Source organism: Bombina bombina, chromosome 2, assembly GCF_027579735.1.
Source record: "Bombina bombina isolate aBomBom1 chromosome 2, aBomBom1.pri, whole genome shotgun sequence".
NCBI classification, from domain to species: Eukaryota; Metazoa; Chordata; class Amphibia; order Anura; family Bombinatoridae; genus Bombina; species Bombina bombina.
The window spans coordinates 830,413,572-830,433,482 of record NC_069500.1 but is presented as its reverse complement, the minus strand read 5'-3'; the positions used below and the strand labels follow the sequence as shown (position 1 = coordinate 830,433,482).

Genomic DNA, 19,911 nt, shown 5'->3' with positions numbered 1-19,911 from the left:
ACAACGCCTTTCGGCGAGACTATCCTCAAACACTGATTTCAGAAGTTTTGAATATTTCACTGGTAATCTTGTTCCTGTGACGAATCCTTTTAAAAATATATCGCCACATTGTGGATGTTCACATCATCAGGGCCTAAGTATAGGGCTTTGGTTTACAGACATAGATAATATAAAGAAGCGTGTGTGTTCTGAAGGTGATAAAATAAATAGATGTGTTTCCATGCAAACTCAAGACATATTAATGGGTTGTGGTTTCAAAGAACAAAACAAGATATTCAAATACAAAAAAAAAAAAAAAAGATGCAATTTCTCATAAATTTGATATATTCTGCAGCTGGTAAACACATTAAGGGAAAAAGCATTCCTACAACAACAACAGGTTTGTCTCTGCTATACCCGCTATTACACTTGACACCCTAGTTGTGACACCCTTGGAAACTAAATATAATAGTATGTTTAAGGTAAAGTCTCTAGAGAGCCTTGCAAAAGCTAGAGGTCAAACTATAGTAATTACTTTCCAGGAAATATTGCCAAGAGGTGTGGGAAATATGTATTTGTGAATACGTATATATTAAATAAAGTTCCATTTTACCAGAGGTCAGATTATTTAAGATGGACAAAATGTCTCATTGTGGTCAGTATACGGATATTAAGTAAAGAAAGGCTTATGGGGCTAGACTTATTTTGATTTCTAAAATCAGTTATACACTTAACTGGGAAAAGTCATTGATTCAGGGCTTTTAGGATAATGATTTTAAGCAGAAATCTAGTGCCAGTAAATAATAATCAGTATGTAAAGCTCTAAAAATACAATGAGCTTATAATAATGGAATGAAATAGATATTGTAATATAGTGATAAACTTACAAATTAACTATACACAAAATGATTGCAAATTGATAATATTCTATTCTATTTTTTACTCTATGCCAGAAAATGAAATACATTTCAGAGAAACGTTTGCATGAATAAGTGTAGGTGGGAATCTGTTACAGTAGAGCAAATTTATTGTTTGAATGGCAGAATATAATATCAACTCATTGCTCTTTGGCAACTATTGGGTTAAGAAAATTCTTAAAGGGACATACAACTCAACTATTTCATCATATATATGAAAGAGCAGCACTTAAACATATTATTATTATTATTGCTGAAAGGGTTATGGAAAAAGTAAAATTTGCTTAAAATTGAATTTGGAATTAACAGGAAGTGCATGATTATATGCAACTAAGTCCTGGGACTGCTAATTAGATGTTAGGGTCAACTCCCAAATAAAAAGAACATCCATTTAAAAAAAAAAAACATAGCAAAAAACAAACAACTATTAGACATTTTGAAACATTTGATTTTAGAAAGAACAGAGAACATTCTTAGGTATCATATTCCTTTAACTGTGTACTTTCACAAAAGCGATGTACCACTGATGCTGTCTACTCTCTTCCTCCATGATCTCAAACCCCCCACCACAATGTAATTCCTACCCATGCTATTTTTTTCCAGATTTATTCAAAATATAATTTTTTTGGAAGAATATTTACTTAAAGGAACAGCATGTAATTTTAAACAACTTTCCAATTTACTTCCATTAAAAAAAATGTGCACAGTCTTTTATATTTACAATTTTGAGTCACCAGATCCTACTGAGCATGTGCAAGAATTCACAGACTATACGTATATGCATTTGTGATTGGCTGATTGCTATCACATGGTACAAGGGGAGTGGAAATATACATAACTTAAAAAAAAATCTACTACTCATTTGAAGTTCAGACTAAGTGCTATTGTTTTAACCAATTTTCAAATATTAGAGGGACAGTCAACACCAGAATTTTTGTTTTTTAAAAAGGAAGATAATCCCTTTATTACCCATCCCCAGTTTTGCATAACCAACACAATTATAATACACATTTACCTCTGTAATTAACTTGTATCTATGCCTCTGCAAACTGCCCTCTTATTTCAGTTCTTTTGACAGACTTGAATTTTTAGCCAATCAGTGCTCACTCATAGGAGCTTCACGTGCCTGAGCTCAATGTTATCTATATGAAACACACAAACTAACGCCCTCTAGTGGTGAAAAACTGTCAAAATGCTTTCAGATAAGAGGCGGCTTTAAAGGTCTAAGAAATTAGCATATGAACCTCCTAGGTTTAGCTTTTAAATAAGAATACCAAGAGAACAAAGCAACATTGGTAATAAAAGTAAATTGGAAAGTTTTTTAAAATTACATGTCCTATTTAAATCATGAAAGTATGTTTTTGACTTGATTGTCCCTTTAACGGGACAGTTCATTCAAAATTAAACATAAATTGACTAGAGTATGATGTTTTAAACAACTTTCCAATTTACTTCTATTATAAATTTTGTTTAGTTCTCTTGGTATTCTTTGTTAAAGGGACAGTCTACTTGAAATGTTTTATTGTTTAAACAGATAGATAATCTCTTTATTACCCATTTCCTAGTTTTGCATAACCAACACAGTTATATTAATACACTTTTTGCCTCTGTCATTGCCTTATATCTAAGCATCTGCAGACTGCCCCCTTATCTTAGTGCTTTTTTTTACAAATTTGATGATAAAAGTAAAATGGAAGGCTGTTTAAAATTACATGCCCTATTGGAATGATGAAAGTTTAATCCTCCTAGGTGAGCTCAGGAGAATGCATGTGTCTAGCGATCTGGCAGCAGTTTATTGCAGTGTTACAAATACTTCTGCTATAGACTGTTAAAGACACGTGCACGCTCCTAAGCTCCTATCAGCCTATCTAGATTTAGTCTTTAACAAAGGCTGCCAAGAGAACAAAGTAAATTTGATAATAAAAATATATTGGAAATTTGTTTAAAATTGCATGCTCTATCTGAATCCTTACTGTTTAATTATGACTTTACTGTTCCTTTAATGTACAATCCTCTTTAAACAATCCCCCAAGTTTGGCATTCATTAGCTACAGATCAGGCCCTCTTTTTCTATTTCTCCTTCCTTGAAATGTGCTTTCCTGCTTCTCTTTGTTGTGGAAAAAAAAATGTTTTTTTTAACCAAATAAAGGGCAGATAACCAGATAACCAGCAGAGTTTATTTTGCCTTGTAAGTAAAGCAGGAAACATTCAGATCCCATTCCTGGAAGTTCTGGGCAGTGGGTCACCCTTGTTTTAGAATCATTGGAATGTATAAAATTCACAAGAAACTGAGTTGTTGAATATTCCTACAGTCAACCAGTGCCTTAATACAAACGGATGCCTTAGGTTCCAGCGAAGGACGTCTATATAATGAACAATTTCTCTGTAATATAGTATAGGTTTCTCCCATATAATCCACTTTTATCTATAACGTATTTTTAATATGTATATATATATATATATATATATATATATATATATATACAGGTAGCCCTCAGTTTACGCCGAGGTTAGGTTCCAGAAGGAATGGTTGTAAATCGAAACCGTTGTAAATTGAAACCCAGTTTATAATGTAAGTTAATGGGAAGTGTGGGAAACCCCTCTCAAAATTGTCATAAGTAACACCTAATACATTATTTTTAAAGCTTTGAAATGAAGACTTTAAATGCTAAACAGCATTATAAACCTAATAAAATAATCACACAACACATAATATATAATTAAACTAAGTTAAATGAACAAAAAAAATTGCTAAACAGCATTAAAAACCTAATAAAATAATCACACAACACAGACTTCACTTGCATTTTTCTGCAAACAGTTCTTTCTATGCATTCCAATCTGGACTGATTTATAGACAGGAAGATCTTGTTCCTTGGAAATCTGCTCGATAGCTCAGGTCTGGTTAAACTGATTAATTTAAGCTTGCTTGGCTTTGCTGCAACACAAGCGGACAGCTCCACCTACTGGCTATTTTAATAAATGCACTGCTTCTCAATGCTTTTCAATAGTAGTCACATGACTGGAAAAAAAAGTTGTTATTCTGAAACAGTGTAAATTGAACCATTGTAAAACGAGGGCCACCTGTATATATATATGTGTATTTTGTATTATATATATATATATATATATATATATATATATTAAAAATGATGTATAGATTTTAATTCTACTGTAAGAATCCTCAGGATGGAGGGATTATTTGAAAATGTGTTTTGCTATACAGAAATACTGATCAGCTCTAAACAATAAGTATGTTTTAAACTTCACTAAAGTTTGTTGCTTTTTCTTGAAGGCTGAGAAACAAGTGCAGAAATGTTTCTAAAAACAAATTTGCCCCAACTCAAAATGTTGTCTTATGACTGAAAACCCCAAGTACTGTTGCTATACAAACTTGCTGGTCAATCTATCAATCTACTGAAATACCTGTTGCTCATCCACTGAGGGTGATGTAGACTTCAAGCTCAAAAACTTGATTGATTAAACCTGTATTTGACTTCACCAGATACACTTAAAATTGGATTTGTCAAAATAGGTCACATGACTTCTAAAATTGCCATTTTCTCAATAATCTACAGCATATTTTTTCAACATTTACAGTGCTCAATTTGCTCTGTTTAACCCCTTGGCTGCTAGGGGTGCAATGCATTTCACTGCAATGTCTGCCAGTCCTCCGGCAGCTATGTAATTAAAAATCTACCTTTAAAAGTACATTATATCATCTCCAAATTCCATTTTCCCTTTAAGAGATATTGGCTAAGGGAATGCAATGATGCAGGACTGCAGTCTGTTTGTAAAAAGGGAGAGGAATAAATAGTGTCTGGGGATTTATGGATAGGAGGAATGTGAAAGGCTGAGTGGGGCAAACCATTCTGATTTCTGCCATACAATTCAGCGGTTTATGTAAGTTTTTACAGAACTGTCCTGTTTATGCTCGAGTGTCTGAACAATAGTCTGACCACACACACACATTAATTAAAGGAACAATGTACTGTCAAATTTTCTCGCTTTTATTTATTCCCAATTATCCATTTTACTTGCTGAAATGTATTAAATTGTTTACAAATCCTTTACCTTTGCTCTGTCATTTGAAACAGTTTATTTTGACTGTTGTATCCCCCACTTATACTGAATAATGCAATACTTAAGTACTGACTATAGATAAGTTAAAGGGACAGTCTACTCGAAAATTATTATTGTTTAAAAAGTTAGATAATCCTTTTAGTACCTATTCCCCAGTTTTGCATAACCAACATGGTTCTATTAATATACTTTTTACCTCTGTAATTACCTTGTATCTAAGCTTCTCCAGACTGTCTCTTTATTTCAGTTCTTTTGACAGGCATGCATTTTAGCCAATCACCACTGGAGTGAGCACAATGTTATCTTTATGAAACACATGAGCGCTGTCTAGTTGTGAAAAACTGTCAAACTGCACTGAGATAAGAGGTGGCCTTTAAGGGCTTAGATATTAGCATATGAGCCTACCTAGTATTAGCTTTTCACAAAGAATACCAAGAGAACAAAGCAAATTTGATGATAAAAGTAATTTGGAATGTTGTTTAAATTTGCATGTCCTATCTGAATCATGAATGTTTAATTTTCACTAGACTGTCCCTTTAAGTAAACATAACCAGCAGACGTTATTACACTCCCAGTAGGCAGTAGGAGAAATAAGTAATAAAATATTGTTGTTTAATTGTTCTCTCTAAGTATTGAGCTTTGGTAAACAAACAAAGACACGTTTAGGAAGCATTTCTGTGTATAGAAAGTGATAAAATAAGGAGACCTTTTTTTCTCTACAAGCTCAACATATTTCAGTGGGTTGTGCATTCAAAGAACAAAACCAGCTATTTCATATACAAAAATAAACCAAAATCATCAATGTCTCATACATGTTGTTGGAACAAGAATTCATTGTAAACACACTGAGGGGAAAACAATTATAATTATCCCATTGTAACGTATATAAAAGTATCCCACACTGATAACGGTGAAAACAGGAAAACAAAGAAGTCCAAAAATGTACATGTGCAAAGATCAGCTGCATTTGCAACGTGAGTGAGATGTCATCTTCCTGCACCATTGAAAAGTTAACTTACAGTGGAAGATTGTATGGCCCATTTGAAGAACCACGCCTGTCAGAATCTATTGTAACTACAGTTATTATCTGGCACAGCACTATGGGACATGCTGCAGGTACAAGCACACCGGGCACCTAGCAGGGGAGGGGTGCATGCTGTTTACAGTATTTTTTATGCTTTTTGTTTTATTAAAGTGATGGTAAATGCTCCCCTTTATAAAAACAGATCCGGAATGTTGGTGATATTTTAGATGGAGTTTAATTCATTATTTGTAATGAAGTTGCGCTATAACTTACTTTTTAATATGGATATGAAATTCAAATACCCCACACTCCGCCTCCCACTTCAAAAGTCAATTTAACTGTGAGCTAAAGGTTTGAATTATTCTCCAATCAGCGCTCTCCCCTTTGGGCGTCTTTTGTTGTAACTAGAGTGCTGATTGGAGAACAGGCACAAGGAAGAGGATGAATAGTTAAAAATGAGGGTGGGGCTTGTTGGGGACCTGTAACCTACATGTTTACCTGATCTCAATATTTTTGATAGCAGCTTATATACAGTTAATTAATCGCTGCACTGCAAATGTTGTGCATACAAAATAAATGTTAAAGAAAAAAACAAACAGTTAAAGCCATAATTTTGTTAGCAAAATTAACTTTGTCTTGCAGTCCTAGGAAACTTCACTTGAGTGTCTTTATATTATCTTCTTTGCTATGGCCAAATAGGAACAGATATAATTGAGCACTTCCAGATGTCAAACAATCACTGTGCAGCATGCTGCAGGTGCAAGGTTCTAAATTTCACAGAAGGTATTTCAATCTCTCTGGGGGAAGGTGTAAAACTACATTTTTATTTTCAGATATAAATTACAGGAAAAAGCAGACAAAATTAATTTTGAAAATGCATTGCACATTTTATTATTCTATGCTTAGTTAAAGGGACACTGAACCCAAATTTTTTTCTTTCGAGATTCAGATAGAGCATGCAATTTTAAGCAACTTTCTAATTTACTCCTATTATCAATCTTTCTTCGTTCTCTTGCTATCTTTATTTGAAAAAGAAGGCATCTAAGCTTTTTTTTTGGTTGAGTACTCTGGACAGCTCTTTTTTATTGGTGGATGAATGTATCCACCAATCAGCAAGGACAACCCAGGTTGTTCACCAAAAATGGGCCGGCATCTAAACTTACATTCTTGCATTTCAAATAAAGATATCAAGAGAATGAAGAAAATTTGATAATAGGAGTAAATTAGAAAGTTGCTTAAAATTTCATGCTCTATCTGAATCACAAAAGAAAAAAATTGGGTTCAGTGTCCCTTTAAACATTTATAGGGAATAACATTTTTGAGTATATCACATTAATAAGGTTGAAGGTTTGTAATAGCAAACAGGTGGTGCTACTTCTATTGTTTCACTATTTACAGTTCTATATTGTTATTGTAACTGCTACATGGATTATCTTCCCCTGCTCTATGTTTAGCACTTTCCATTTCCAGTGTTTTCTTAGGAGGGTGTTGGGCTTCTCTGGGTATCTCGACCCTCAACTCTGGGTATCACATAGCATGAAAATATCCCAAATGGCTCAGGGTTATCTTTGAGAATAAACTCTCAATATGTAAAGGTTTGCAGTAAAATGCATGATGTATTTACTGGTGATGCCCCTAAAAGTTTTATCATCTTTATACCTGAAAGCCAATTTATTTTCTTTCATGATTCCAATAGAGTGTGTGATTTTAAACAACTTTCCATTTAAAATCTATTATATAATTTGTTTTGTTCTCTTGGTATCCTTTGCTGAAAGGGATTCCTAGGTAGGCTTAGGAGCTGCTATTGATGCCTGCACATATATGCCTCATGTTATTGGCTCACCCAATGTGTTCAGCTAGCTCCCTGTAGTAAGAGAGCTGTTTTTAGAGGGATCAGGGGATGGCAAGTGTCAGGTGGGAGGCTAACCAGTCTACACTAAAGCTAAAATTAACCTTTCAAGCTACCCAATTAACCCCTTCACTGCTAGCCATAATACACGTGTGGTGCTCAGCTGCATTTAGCGGCCTTCTAATTACCAAAAAGCAACGCCAAAGCCATTTATGTCTGCTATTTCTGAACATAGGGGATCCCACAGAAGCTTTTACAACCATTTGTGCCATGATTGCACAAGCTGTTTGTAAATAATTTCAGTGAGAAACCTAAAGTTTGTGAAAATGTTAAAAAAAAATTAATTTAATCGATTTTGGTGGTGAAATGGTGGCATGAAATATACCAAAATGTATCTAGATCAATACTTTGGGTTGTCTATTAAAATATATATGTATAGTTTTGATAGGTAAATAAAAAAAACAAGGCTCTATTTCTGTTTAAATGTAGTGATGGCAAAAATGATAAAAATCCTCTGGTCTTTTGGGGAAGGTTTAGTCTGAACTGCCCGGTCCTTAAGGGGTTAAAAAATAACCGCGTTAGACTAAGTGCGCTCAACCCGAAGGTAGTTATACATATTTTACATTCCAATATTTTTTTTTGGAAAATATATATCTATACCTATATATCTATATGAATATATACAGGTATACAGTATGTACAGACAGATATATATATAGAAATATGTATTTTAAAATACAAAGAACATATTCTACTATGTGAAGAAAATTAGAATTGAAAATATTTACAGTAAATACACAGTAAAACACATTATAAAATATTAAAACTAAATGAAAAAGATTTTTCATGTTTTCAGGTATTTGAGTGGAAAGAGCTCCAAAGTGTGTATGTATGTATGTGAATAAATATATATATATATATATGTGTGTGAGTGTGTGTGTGAGTGTGTATACATATGTGTTTTTATATAAATATATATATATGAATATATATATATATATATACAGTATATATATATATTTATACTATATATATATATATATATATATATATATATATATATATATATATATATATATATATATATATATATAGAAAAACACACAGGTGTCCGGACAGGATTCTCAAAACAGGTTCCTTTATTGAAGAAAAATAGCATGTAAAAGCTTGCACACAGCGGCTCTGCAGGTAACTATAAAGAGTTAGCTTGTAAAATAGTAACTTGCAGGCATAGGAGGTAACATGGCCAGATGGATGAGGGCTGTTAGGTGCACAGATAGTGGGCTATGTCTGACGCGTTTCAGCTCCTATAGAGCCTTATTCATAGACTGCATAGTGCCCACTACTAACATGCAGCTTTAAATAGGCTAACCTAACTTATTATTGGTTGTAATGTGGCCCTAATCATGTAACAGGTGTGTACATTTAAATGGGGGAAGTATAGGGAAATGTATGGTTAACTTGAAAGCAAGCTATTAGATGTGTTATGTGCTGCATTCATATCCACTCTTAGTAATATCTCCTTAAGAGTAGTTAGAAACTTAATAATGTCTCCTCCAAAGGAAAAAAAGTAATAAATTAATTAATTAATTAATTAAAGACTACAGAGAGGAAAAAACAACAACAAAGGTGTTGTTGAGCAGTACATAACATGTCAAATAGCTGCAGCTTTGGGGAGACCCATGTAATGATACATTTGTAATTGAATTGGTGCGAGTATAGGTTAAGTTCAGAGCAATAGAGCACTAAACGTTGGTATTTTGTGGTTTTTGGTATTAATCCTGCTTAAGTTAGTTATCTAATAGCCAATCTCATTTGAGTGGCATATAGCCCACATATATGCTCATAAGATGTGCAATACATGCTTGCACATCCCATGAGTACTCACGTACTATTGTATGTATTAAGTGTCAAATGCCTATTACTGGATACTGAAAAAGAACTTAATCTTAAGACTTACACCATATGAACTAAGTTATATATGGTAATGCTTGATTAATTCTGCATCTATTATATACAGTATCAAACGGCCTACTAATGGCACTTCTAGTAATTATTTTAGTGAATGGTTCACATACGTGATATTTTCAATATGATAACTTATTTGTGATGAAATTACTATACTCAAGGCACCAAAAACTAGAATGTTGGGTGTCCCTAGTCCTTGATATCTCCCTGTGGTATAGTAATACCAGTGGACCTCTATCTGAATGTCCATTGGATCATAATGGATCACTGGAACTATTCAGGTGTTGCTTGGTAATGATACCCATAGATCCAATTTGTTAAAAGGATGTATGTATGATAGTATATAGCAGTAACAATATCTTTTTCAGGTATTGATAAATGCTAATGTATCCCTGGCTAGGATTGGTGGGAAATCACTCTAGGATTGCCAATGGTTAATAAGATCTGTTTCTATATTGAGACCTAGGGGTTGTCTGGTTCCCAGTGTGAAGATCCAAAAGGCCTCCTTTCTAAGGAGGTCCCTTGATCTATCACCTCCCCACGGCTTCTTTGGAATATGATCTATAATTAGCCATGTAAAATTCCTGACATCTCTGTGATGCACCTCTATGAAGTGCTTGGCTGCTCCTGTAGTTAGGATACCCCGCTCAATATCATTGAGATGGGCTCGTATCCTCTCCCTCGCCTCTCGGGAGGTACAACCTACGTACTGCTTATCACATGCCAAGCATGTAATCAGATAGATAATATATGTCGTTCGGCAGTTTGTACAGTAGGAATGTGTGTATACCTTTTGTGTGACTGTAGATTGGAACGTCCTATTGACACTCACATAGCCACAAGCTTTGCAAGTGCTGTTCCCACATTTGTAATGCCCTTTTTGAGTTAACCAGCTGCTTGTCGGTTTTTGCTTTTTGAGTAAGGAGGGGGAAACTCGGTTCCCAATTGTTATGTTCCGCTTTGGGACACAAAAGCAACCCACCCTAATCTCATCTTTTAAGATGTCATCAGCTAACAGAATCGGAAGATTCCTCCGCAAAATTTTGCAGACCTGGTAATATTGGGAGCTGTACGTGGTTACAAAAGTAGGTTTGTTCCTAGAAGGCTTTTGTTTTTGTTTCTCTTTAAGTAAAGTAGACCTATCTTGATGCAAAACATCATTGAAGGCCCTATTTATAGTCTTTTTATTGTACCCTCTCTCAAGAAATTTTTGGGTAAGGGAGTGACTCTCTCGTAGGAAGCTGTCATGCTCTGAGCAATTGCGCCTTAGTCTTAAAAATTGGCCTTTTGCAATCCCATAGCTTGTATGTCTAGGGTGACAGCTCCTAGCATGGAGGAAAGTGTTGGATGTGATTGGTTTAGTATATAGTGAGGTACTTACTTTGTTCTCCAAGGGCCTACCTATCAGAATGACATCCAAGTATGGTACCTGGACTTTATCAAAGCTGTGGGTAAAGCTTAAACCCACCGTGTTATCATTGATATACTCACAGAAGTTTGCTAAATCTCCTTGTGTGCCAGACCATACAATTAGAAGGTCATCAATATAGCGTTTATAGCTAGTGATTGATGACAGGAAGGGGTTCTGATCAGAATATAGGTGCGTCAATTCCCACCAGCCCATGAAAATGTTAGCATAGGCTGGTGCGAATTTCGCACCCATAGCTGTCCCTCTCTGTTGGAGAAAAAAGCTTCCTGAAAACTCAAAATAGTTATGAGTTAACAGAAAATCTAACACTCTCACTATATATACCTTAAGGTCAGTGTTGTAGTTGCTGAAATTATCCAGCATGTATCTTGTGGCTACTATCCCTTTATCGTGTGGAATGGCCGAATAGAGGCCAACCACATCAATCGTTAGCCAACCCATTTTGTCATTCCAAGCGTGTTCTTTCATCAGTCTCAAGAGATGTTTGGTATCCCTCAAGTATGATGGCAATCCATACACAAGGGGTTGTAATAAGGATTCCAGCCAATTTGATAGATTCTCAAAAAGGGATCCTATTCCCGAAACTATCGGGCGTCCTTTCACCTCCTCCAAAGATTTATGTACTTTGGGGAGGTGATGGAATATCGGTACTATCGGATGCTGAACATTTAAATAGTCAAATGTTTCGTCATCAATGATCCCCTGATGTTTTCCATCATCAAGCAGATCTCGTAGGATATATACACTCACACACATACATATATACATATATATTATAGCCCTTTGCAGTGAAATACATGACCATATACCATATTACCTTTGAACCCTAATAAAATATTTTTAATTAATATTTATATAAATAAATGTTATCATATAGTGTATATATGAATGTAACACTTTTATTTATTTATGTTGTGTTTAGTGTACATTTTTATTTAACTTGTTGAGCGGTCAGTAGCTAATACTGAGGAATGGTGGGAGGTATGCTTTTCTTGAGGACTGACAAACTGTGGGAAAATACATAACATGAATGTGACAGTGATCCGATGTCTTTTCTTTCCCTAACTCTCTCTCTCTTTCCACCACTTTTACTGTGCCCCATCCCTCCATTCTTTACCCCTTCTGATTGTATCTTTTGCCTCTTTTTCAAATTATTATCAGTGGTTGATCTTATGCGCTCCTATTCATGACATTAACAACCTCCTAACCTCAAAGGTTCCAACTGAAATGAATTTTTAAGGTAGTGCAATTGTTACATGCCTAGTGCTCTATAACTAGGAAGGAAAAGGTTAAAGGAAGGTGATAGGTGGTTTTAAATCCCAGAATATATTCCCTGTACCTGTGGTATTAAAGGGACACAAAAATACAAAAGAAAATACTGTAATGTATTAGAGCATTTTATTATTGCACAGTTGGATGCATTTATCTGTGTTTAACCCCTGCATATACTGTACTTAAAGTCAGCTCCAAAGCAGCCATACACTACTGAGACCTAGCTGAATACATCTGGTGAGCCGATGGCAAGAGGCAAATTTGAATAGCCAGTAGTCACCAATCAACAGCTAGCTCGCAGTAGTACAATGCTGCACCTGAGCCTACCTAAGTATGCTTTTCAATAAAGGATAGAGAGTGAATGGGATACATTTAATGAGTAAATTGACTATGAAAGTTTCATTTTGACATTCATGTCCCTTTAAGCTTTTTGTGGTCTAGATTCACCCCTTATTAGATCTCTTTCCCTCACACTTTTTACTTTTTTCATCTTCAATTGACTTTGTTTCGCTTCCTACCCTTATTTTATGTAGTTCCCTTTTTATTTCCCCTGATTTCTATTGCTTCTTTACAAACCATGTTACCTTCTTCATGTTTAATTACTGGCCTGGGGACATGAACAGATGCCTGGTGAGCAGACACCAATGGTGTCATTGTCACAGGCAAGCAGAAAGGATTTGGATTATTTTCCCAAGATCTCATACACTCAAAGGGAATATTTGTGTTTGTTCTTCTACTTTCTAATCTTTTTACCACACTGCCCTTTGCCCTCCCACCTGTATGCTCCCCTCTTTTTCATTATCCCTGCATTATTTAATCTCTTTTTGCTCTTTCTTTTTACACCTTTGTTTATTTTTTTTGTCACTTTTTCTCTTATGCCCCTCTCCACCGCGTTTCACCCCACTTGTGCCTGATAATGTCACCTCTAACATATTTTTTCTTAAAGGAATCACCCTAGTGTAAAAATAAAATATTTTTTCTATAATATTTTAATCTTGTGCAATGTTAAATGCGGACAGCGAGGTTCTCGGTAACAAATTATGTACCTATGATAAATGGAGCCCTATGTCTGAAGCTATGTGACCTTTTGCACTGGTTACACACATAGTAAATGTACAAAGTTCCCTTAAAAAAAGCCTATATACTGTCCACTGCCTAGTAGAGATGTGCATTCATTTTCAAACTCATGTACATTCCTCATGAAAATCGGATTTTCGTTTTGTTTTATCTAAACAAAAATTTGAATTAATGCACAATCACTTAGATTACGAGTTTTGCATTCTTGTTTTAATGTTGGAAAAAATGGCCATTTCAACGTTAAAACAGCAATGCAGCCATTACGAGTCTTGTCGGTATAGCTGTACAGCCAGCATTTTAGCCTGTAACGCAACGTTTCTCCCGCACTCCAAAAAATGACGGTTTTGTGTGGGATTTCCATAGCGCTGCCATTACAAGTTTTGCGGCGAGGCTAAAAAGCTTGCTTTACACCCTATATCGACATCATCCATTCCGCAATCTGAGACCAGTAGTTATAAATTTTGTGCAACAAAACTATTACACAAAACTCATAACTAAACTGTTACAAAGTACACTTACACCCATAAACTACCTATTAACCCCTAAACTGAGACCCTCTTGCATCGCAAACACTATATTAAAGTTATTAACCCCTAATCTGCCACTCCAGACATCGCCACCACTAATTAAAGTTATTAACCCTTATTCCGCCGCTACCCGACATCATCACCACAATAATAAAGTTATTAACTCCTATTCCCCCACACCTCAACATCGCCCACACTATAATAAGGATATTAACCCCTATTCCTCCGCTCCCCTACTGAAATCCTATTGGCTGTTCAAATCAGCCAATAGGATGAGAGCTACTGAAATCCTATTAGCTGATTTGAATAGCCAATAAAATCTTAGTAGCTCTCATCCTACTGGCTGATTTGAACAGCTAATAGGATTTCAGTTGCTCTCATCCTATTGGCTGATTTGAATTTCCAAAATCAAATCAGCCAATAGGAATGCAAGGGCAATTTTGAAAAGGCTCCCTTGCATTGAAGATTCAGTATACGGCGTAGACTGTATAAAGAGGATGCTCTGCACCGGATGTCTTCAGGATGGAGCCACTCCCCGCCGCCGGGATGAAAATAGAAGATGCTGTCTGGATAAAGATAGAAGATGCCGCCTGGATGGATGAAGACCTCGCCGCCTGGATGAAGACTTCTCATCGCCTGGATGTCCGTACTTCAGAAACTTTAAGTGGATCATTGGGGGCTAGTGTTAGACTTTTTTAAGCTTTTTTTGGGGTGTTTTTTGATTTTTTTAGATTAGGGTTTGGGCTTTTCTTAAAAGAGCTGAATGCCCTTTTTAAGGGCAATGCCCATACAAATGTCATTTTCAGGGCAATGAGTAGCTTAGGTTATTTTTAGAGTTAGGTTTTTTATTTTGGGGGTTGGTTGGTGGCGGGTTTTACTGTTGGGGGGTCTTTGTATTTTTTTCAGGGAAAAGAGCAGATTTTTTTTTAGTAGTGTTAGTTTTTTTTAATGAGTAATTTAATTTATTTAATTGATAGTTATTTTAATTTTAGTATAATAGTAATGCTAGTTTAATTTATAGTTTAAACTTAGGTTTTTTTAATTTCCCAGGTAAGTTTTTATTTATTTTAAGATAGGGATCTTGTAATTTTAATTTAAAGTTAGGGGGCTGTTAGGTTTAGGGGTTAATAGTTTAATTTATTTTTTGCAATGTGCGGGGCTGTCAGTTTAGGGGTTAATAGGTTTATTTAGTGGTAGTGATATGGGAGGCCAAAGGTTTAGGGGTTAATGCTATTTAGTGGCGGCGATGTCGGGCAGCGGTGGAATAGGGGTTAATATCTTTATTATAGTGTGGGCGATGTTGGGATGCGGGGGAATAGGTGTTAATAACTTTATTATAGTGGTGGCGATATTGGCAGCGGCAGATTAGACGTTAATAACTTTATGTAGGTGTCGACGATGTCGGGGGTAGCAGATTAGGGGTGTTTAGACGTGGGGTTTATGTTAGGGTATTAGGTTTAAACGTCATTTTTTTTCCCCATATACATCAATAGGGTTGCGCTACAGAACTTTTCATTCCGCGATCGCAGGTGTTAGTTTTTTTTCTAACAATTTCTCCCCATTGATGTCTATGGGGAAAGCGTGCACAAGCACGTCAAAGCAGCACTTTGACGTGCACGTCAAAGCAGGATTTTGTGGGGTATGGAGCTCATCGCAACCATATCGCACGCACAAGGAGGCTTTTCAAAAACTTGTAATGGCAGCGATATGGAGGGTGAAATAACGCATTTCGCACCCTCTATAGCACAAAACTTGTAATCTAGGTGAATGAAAATGAAAAAAAACGAAAAAATGCTGACAAAAATCATCCGTATTTATTTCTTTACTTTAAGGGGCCGATTTATCAATGTCTGTCCCACATGATACACATGTCCAACAGACATCGCTGAATGCCGACAGCATACGCTGTCAGCATTTAACATTGCACAAGCAGTTCTGGTGAACTGCTTGTGCAATGCCGCCCCCTACAGATTCACGGCCAATCGAATTGATGTCCACAGCCTCAGAGGCAGCAGATCCGTTAAGGAGCAGCGGTCTTAATTGCTTCATAGCTGCTGTTTCTGGCATGCCTGAAGGCTGGCCCGGAAACAGGGTCATCAAGGGCCATTCGGCCCTTGATATATCAGCCCCTTTATCTTTTTTAAGGGGTAATAATTACATTAGTGTGCTCTCCATGCTCTCTACAGCATGTTAAGGTAAGTATTGTAGCTATAGGTAAACATTTCGTTTTAACAAAGCTTTCTTGGCTGCACATGTCTACTGCCTAGTATGGTTTCTAGTACTGGGCAGCACAATGTATAGAACAGAAAATGTAAATTGCTAGGATGTATATTACAAAGCATTGTCTAGCATAAAAATATTCCTTTTTTTCTTTTTATTTAACTTTGAACAAACAGTATAATCAATATATATGGAAATCAATATCAGCACATAATCACTGCAACGTTTCGGGAACAACTTCCCTTAGTCATGGCTAAGGGAAGTTGCATGACTAAGGGAAGTTGTTCCAGAAACGTTGCTGTGTTTTTTTATTTCCATATTTTGCTGCCACTCTTTTTGGATTCCCTGGCCCTTTATTGAGGGTATAAGTGGTGACCCTGGAGTGGCCTGAGGTGCTGAACTGGCCTATCGTATTCTTCTAATCAATATCTTCAACAGCCAGTTATATATGTTTTTGTTTTTTTTATATATAAACAGCATTAACATGTATAATCAAAGTTCAATCACATGATCCTATTAGAGGAAGAGGGATTCCTTCCATCATTTTTATTCAACCCTCAGACAAAACATACAAATATTCTTTTGAGAGTAGGAACCTATGAGGAGTTACCTGTGTTGCCTAATAAAAAACAGGCTCTGTTTGTGACTACATAGTTTGGCTCTGTTTATCATTAAAGGGATATTAAACAATACGTTTCATTGTTGTAATAAAAAGCAATAAGCAGTGGCTAATACTTAATAGAAACCATTGCAATATGTATTATTCATCATTTTAAAAGGATTTTAACTTTTATTTCTTTTTTTTTTTTTAACTTAAATTGTGATGGGTCCATTCCTTCCATTCACTGGCCCACATGGGGGTTGTGGTGTCTACAGGAAGGCAAAGGAGAAGCTTTTCCTATGAAGTCTTGTTAGTAGACACCTATAATAACTGCAGTCATGTTATTGTCTATGCTCTCTAGAGGACTTATATGTAAAAAATCATGTGACAGTAGAACTTAAAAGTTATGTAATGGTAGCTCTGTTTTTTAGCTGTAAGCAGTGGCTACACAGATAACTTCTAAGTGCTTATTTATCAAGAAAACAAGCAAGTTTTGGTGTGATATCTGTTTTCTTTTTTTTTATCTGTTCATTTTTTTAACATATTTTAAGTGAAGGTAAAGTTTTCTCTTTCTGGAAACATTATTTAATCTACCACCTTGCAAAAAAGTTTTTATCTAACATATTTTGTTAATAAATATCTTTTGTTCTACCCTACCGTTCTGTTCCAAGTTCCGTCCACCATCCATTTGCTCTCTCTTTAGCTTATGACGTATAGAGCGTTCCCACCCGCTCTATATGTGCCTACAATGCTCATGCCCGGCTTAGAAAAATACTGAGCATGCGCAAAACATCGACAACATCACATAATGCGCATGCGTTAATGCCAGTCTTTGCTTTACACAGTGCAAGCGTCATTTATCTCGGCAACATAGACGGGGCCGCGCTTGGTTTTCCAGGGAGAGGAAGGAACCTAACGCATGAGCAGAGCTTTGAAGATACCGGTGACGTAAAATGATGGCCGCCTAACGGCCAGGAAGTCAATTGGCCAGGAAGTCAACGTGACCAACAAGCAGAAGAAAAAAAAAAAATAACAACGGTTTGAATCGAACGCTTGTAAGATTGCTGCTAAAAATGATAAAACTAATAATAGAGATACATTTTAAGACTTTCATGAATGAAAGTACCATTGATTTGTGCTGTATTGCAGATAAGTGCACAGTAATACAGCTAAGTTTACCTTCACTTTTAAGGAGCATTGTTTCATATCCCTTTAATTTGTCTCACATCACATAATTATTTGTTATAAATATAGTGTAAGAATCCAATATATCAGCCAAACCAAACTCTTATTTGATCATAACAGTAAAACACAGCAGACGTCAGACTAGTATACATATATCTGCAAAAGAGAAAACAAATACAGCTCTTTCTAAGTAAGGAATAGTATATATGAACGATGTAAACTCATAAGAAATACAGTACTTGCAGAAAAAAAAAAATAATGATCCTAAAATGATTCAAACAACAAGCAAAAAATGATGGTAAAAAAAATACAAAAATACACAGTTTAACAAATGTTTAATATATTCCACTAAAAAACGACAAAGGAAGTAAAATACTAAAGAACATTTTGAGCTAGGAAACAATTTACTCATCGGTTTAAGGACATGAAAAGTTCAGAAATGTTCATTAGGCATTTAACCCTATGACTCCTCTCCCAGCTTATGTTGCAAAGCAGGCTGCTGCCTCTGGTATCCAAATGGTTAACAAGTGCGCTGAGGTCCAGTATAAAGGGGTGGAGGGCAGAACTTTCCAGTTGTATACCCCAGCAGACTTTTAGGCATCACCAGCTGTGCACAGCATGGTCCATACAGCCTGCCCTCCCTCTGGGACCAAACAAGCATCGTATGGCAGTGTTGCAACACTATATTTTGCTTCCTGAATGAGTGAGTGAAGCAATAGGCAGCAGAACAGAATCTTCTTTCTCCTGTTGTCCCTATTCCAGCCTTACACACACACACTTTCTGATAGAAATTCTCAAGCACTGCAATCCGTGTAGGCTGTAGCTGCTAATACTTCACCAGATACAAAGGAATCTTGTCTTGCACTACTCAAGGACAGGAGCAACTGAACGATTATAAATACAAGGCAAGTAGCTTCATAGTAAAAAGGAGGAAATCACTAGCAGTATTTTATGAGATATACATTTATGAGATATACATTTATATATATCTGTTGTGCAGATAGTAACTGTAGACTGCAAGCTGTATAGTTCAACTGCAACTGTTCCCTATAGACCTTAATAATAGATCTTTATGGCTGATAAAATGTATGTTTACCTTTAGATATTGCCACATTGCCAGGTTGTTGAACAGATATAAATGGACCTGTTTGCTTGAATTGTTTCATTCTTTTCTATATTTAGTTTATTTCTTAATATCAGTTAGTTCTTCACAGTTACTCCTTAGACAATCTATCCTATCCTGTATACTTCTATATTTGGTCCTAGAAGTTTCTCTGAAGTTCAGTACTGAGTGTCTAATCTATCACAGTCCAGTGTTTCTCATTTTAGCTTTAACGCTTTTGTATTTAAACAGTTACTTTGTATTTAACAATGTTATTGCAATGTTCACTTGTACACAGGTTATTAATGTGGTCCTGCAGATCAGCATTTAGATCTCTTCCTAATTCTTCACACTAATATTTAGTACCACTATTCTGGTTTTTAGCATTTTATCTTCCACATCAGTATAATTTATAATTATTCACAGATAGTTAAAAAAAAATAAACAACCTAATTGTTAGTCATATGCTCTCTCTTTTGCCTACAATTTTCTTTTAGTACATTTATTAAATTATTGATGGATTGTTAATATACTATCAGTTGTATTTTGTTACTTTTTTGTTCTTTATATTTAATGACATTCAAGTATTTAAGAGGGTTTCTCCAAATAAAAACAAACAGATATATAGAAATTAATGACAGCAAAAGTTACTGAACATATACAACTTTCTATATAGAA

General features: G+C 35.5%; 1 protein-coding gene and 1 long non-coding RNA gene across 2 annotated transcripts in view; one reads left to right on the top strand and one right to left on the bottom strand.

The window, feature by feature from the left end:
• Positions 1-19,911, bottom strand: part of LOC128649706 (uncharacterized) — a 257,962-nt gene that overhangs the window by 92,291 nt on the left and 145,760 nt on the right. The gene's annotated exons all lie outside the window — the stretch shown is intronic.
• The window catches only part of TBXA2R (thromboxane A2 receptor), a 165,044-nt gene continuing 163,866 nt past the window's right edge, over positions 18,734-19,911 (top strand). The window contains exon 1 of the mRNA XM_053703120.1: positions 18,734-19,036. The gene's annotated coding sequence lies outside the window, so the exon portion shown is untranslated. The remainder of the gene's footprint in view (positions 19,037-19,911) is intronic.